The 4,138-nt window shown below is 36.8% G+C and overlaps 1 pseudogene; it reads left to right on the top strand.

Moving 5' to 3' along the window:
* The first annotated feature begins 608 nt into the window (after nt 1-608).
* LOC102873168 lies at nt 609-3,716 on the top strand (annotated as a pseudogene).
* Nucleotides 3,717-4,138: the final 422 nt, after the last annotated feature.

Here is a 4,138-nt window from a genome sequence, read left to right as displayed (position 1 = left end):
TAAAGGAAGATTCCATTTCATTAAAATGATGTTGAAAATTCTATCTCTAACAAGAATACAAGCAATAATTTAGGACATTTTAACCTCACCTATCTGTATGAAACAGAAAAAAAATACATTCATTTGACAGGTGAGGAAACAGAGTAATTGATTTGTAACTGTACTGAGCATTTAGACACAAATTACCATAATTGGCAAAAAAAACCCTCCAGATTCTTTGACAATTTCCCATCAGCTGTCAGTGCCTTTTTATAAGAAATGTGCATTAGAAACCAAAAACAAATGAGGTCATCTGAATTTGGCAGTGAACCAACTCGAAGGTGCTTTCTGCTTTGCCCCTCACTCCGTACCTTACCCAGGTGACCAATTAACTTTTCTAAGTTGCATTATTCTCTCTGAGCTGGCTCTCACTATAATTAAGGAAGTGGAAGTCAAAAAGTCCAGACATTCAGCAGGTAAAGCAAGGTCAAGAGAAGTGACAACACTTGATTCAACAGAGTTACTTTTAGAATTTAGGAGTGAGGCATGATCAACCGCTATGAGTTGCTGTGATGGTACGTAATTAGATGGTGATTTACCACCAAGCTGAAAAAAAAATTACAGTAATCATGAGGGGGAGGATAAAATGCCAATGGAAGCCGCTAAATGAGCAGAAGTGCTGCCATTTTTGTGATGTGTTTCTGTTAGCAAATTGTCAGGCTGTAACAATAGAGGTAATTTCATAAATAACAGGGGTTCATCAATTCACAATAGCACTCACTGGTATTTAAGATTAAAGAAAAGGAATCATATTTGGCTTATCAACATAAAGAATAGTTTTAAAACTTGGGCCTGTTTGACACACTGCTAAGTGGAATGGAGAGGTGCTCATTAATCAAGAAAATTCAAAGCGGTACAACCTAGTTTATAAAGACGTTCAAGGTAGCCAGTTGCTTTGGGGGAGATTTCATAGAATTAAGAAAAAAATGAAAAAAGTATCCATGGCAAGATTAGACAGACAATTTCCCCATTGTTTTCAGAATGATTCCCAAATGCTGCTTTCCTCTCTTTCAGCACCTCTTTACGGGCATTGGATGGTCTGACCATGGAAAGCTTTGCTTGTTTCTTCCAATAAGTCTTAGTGTTTCAAGCCTGTCACATGCTATTCTTCCTAAGTAAAATACCTTTTCTCATCCCTCAACATTACATTCATTTAATATTTACCTCAAGAAACTACATCTGCCTTTTACCCTCTAACTCCCCCAAATACTTACATGTTCCTTCTCTGCACTACTATTGTACCTCATGGACTACATTATGATACCAGGCTTACATATCTTTCTTTCACACTAACTGAGAGTTCTGTAATGATAATTGACATTTTTTTACTATAATTTCAGCTCTTTAAATGCAATGTATGCTTAATAAGTGGAGAAGGATGAATTAATAAATGGTAGAAATAAAGCAAAAATACATATGCTATGGTGGCCTAGTGAATAAGGAGCTATGCCTCCAATCCAAAGGTAAGTAGTTCAAATCCACCAGCTGCTCCATGAAGAAAGCTGGGCAATCTACTTCCTTGCAATTTACTGCCTCTTGAAACCTGCTGGAGGGTCAGCTATGTGTCAATTCCAACTGAACAGCAGTGAGCTGAGTTTTGATTATACATATGTTATTGAATCTATCCTCTCACTGAAACTCATCTTTCAGGATCATCAGTTTCTTCTCAGGACCACATTGAGAGAGAGCATAACTTTCTCCTTTAGTATAAGCATTATTTTTCAATATTCTAAAAAAATAATAAAAATCATGTTTCTTAGAATATTGACTCAAAACATTCCTGGAACTACAGTAAATGAATAGTAAGAGATATGTAAACTATGACTCATTTTATTGAAGTCAAGCATTTGAAAAGATCTCTCTTCTAACCCAAAATAAAGGGACAGAATCAAAGTAACGCTAATGGGTGGTATCTCTCTCTTTTGTGATTGAGCTGTTATTATATAATGTATATACCTAATTATAGAGCCCTGGTGGTTTAGTGGCAAGGAGTTGCACTGCCATACAAGGTATGTGGTTCGAATCCACAAGCTATTCTATGGGAGAAAGATGGGCAATCTCCTCCATTTACGAGCAATTAATTATGTGACTTACGGCCTATGAAAACTCATTGGAGGATAAGTCATAATTCAGTTCTGACTTGACAGTACATAACAACAACAACCACAACAACAACGTAATAACAAATATATAATTAGATGCTATTGTTGTTGTTGTTATGTGCCGTAGAGTGCAACTTATAGCAACCCTTTGTACACTAGCTCTGAAACCCGCTTTATCCTAAACCAATCTCGTCATCTCTGACAGACATAAGATGTTGTTACAATTTAAGAGGGAATGGGGAGCTCTGGTGGCCTAATGGCAAGGAGCTGCAACTACAATCCCAGTGGCTCACGGTTCGAATCCACCAGATGCTCTGCCGGGAAAAGGAGGGACAATCTCCTCCTGTACCAGTCAGATCTGATTTGAAGGTACACTCACACAAAAATAAAAAAAATAAATAAATAAAAATTAAAAAAAATTTAAGAAGGAAAAATCTGAAAAAAGTTTAAAATACCGTCTACCAATCTTTCTAGAATATAAGATACTGTTTCTTTAGTTTCAATATCCCACTATTACAAATAATTTGATGTTTAAAAAAATAGAAGCTTTTTAAAATAAATACATAACATAATGGAGACATAGTTTTACATGTAAATAAGAATCAAAGTAATCATATAAGTGACCATTTTAGCCTTTTAGAAAGTCACAAAACTATTTGAAAAAGAAAGGTATTTTATAGATGTCATTATTGTAGGAAATACAATGACAATAAATATATAAAAATTATCCACATTAGCATATAAAGAAGAAAATCATTCTATATTAATCCAAAATGATTATGTAACTACAACGGCTTTTTTAAAGAAAAGCTACTCATAATCTTTCAGCAGTTTTCAAAAGCTTTTCTTCTTTATCTAAGTCAACTATACTCAAGCAATTGTATCTTGTCTTTTTTCCTAGTCATAACAGATTTAACTTTTCATTTTCTTTCTTAGGCATCCTCATAATCTTTGCACTCATTAGCCCTAGTGAAATAGTGGAGCAATTACTCAAGTGAATCAATGCACAGCTGAGTTTCAGATTTAAAAAAAACAAAAACAATCATTTAACATTCCCTAAAATAAAATGAGTACAACTTTGGAGGCAGGGAAAAAGGAGAACAAAGAATACTGTACTAAGAAGTAGAAGAAGACTCTAGGGTTCTTTCACCAAGGACCCGCCAATATTGGGCCACGTTCGCACCAAAACCATGAAGGCACCGGCCGGGTCATCACGGAGAAATGGTACACTGGCCGGGGCAATTACTTTTCCACATGAACAAGTGTACATGCGAGGAGATCGCCATTATTCCCAGCAAGAAGCTCCGGAAGAAGATAGCAGGAATGGATGTCACACATCTGATGAAGCGGATTCAGAGAGGGCCTATGAGAGGCATCTCCATTAAGCTGCAGAAGGAGAGAGAAAACAGAGGTAATTGTGTACCAGAGGTTTCAGCCCTAGATCAGGAAATCATTGAAGTAGATCCTGATACTAAGGAAATGCTGAAGCTCTTGGACTTTGGCAGTCTGTCCAACCTGCAGGTCACTCAGCCTACGGTTGGGATGAATTTCAAAACACCTAGTGGAGTCGTTTGAGTCTGTCTGTTTCGCTGTAATGTTTTCATTAAACCTGGGAAAACCGGGGGAGGAAGGAAGAAGACATTAGGATTTCTCCTGTATATAATAGAAAACACAGAAAATCCATTCTACAGAACATACTGACAAGTTTTTTGCTGTGGCAAGATGGCAGCATTTTATAATATTTACTGGTGACCAGGTTCCATTTTTTGTCAGATTTATATGTATAAAAGTTTCTCTCTCTCTCTCTCCCTCCCTCTCCCTTTCCCTCTCTCTCATAGTCACTGTGTCAATTCCAACTAATAACTTACCCTCCAACAGGTTTCCAAGATCTTAAATCGCACGTGGTGGTTGTTGTTAGGGGCTGTCAAATTGAGCACGACTCAGCAACCCTATGAACTAAAGATTTGAACCCTGTTCTATCCTGCGCCATCCTCACA

This window comes from Elephantulus edwardii, unplaced genomic scaffold (genome assembly GCF_000299155.1).
Source record: "Elephantulus edwardii isolate Elephantulus edwardi_28Jun2011 unplaced genomic scaffold, EleEdw1.0 scaffold00019, whole genome shotgun sequence".
In the NCBI taxonomy this organism is placed as follows: domain Eukaryota; kingdom Metazoa; phylum Chordata; class Mammalia; order Macroscelidea; family Macroscelididae; genus Elephantulus; species Elephantulus edwardii.
Note: the sequence above shows the minus strand (reverse complement) of the source record. Positions and strands in the feature narration are given on the sequence as shown.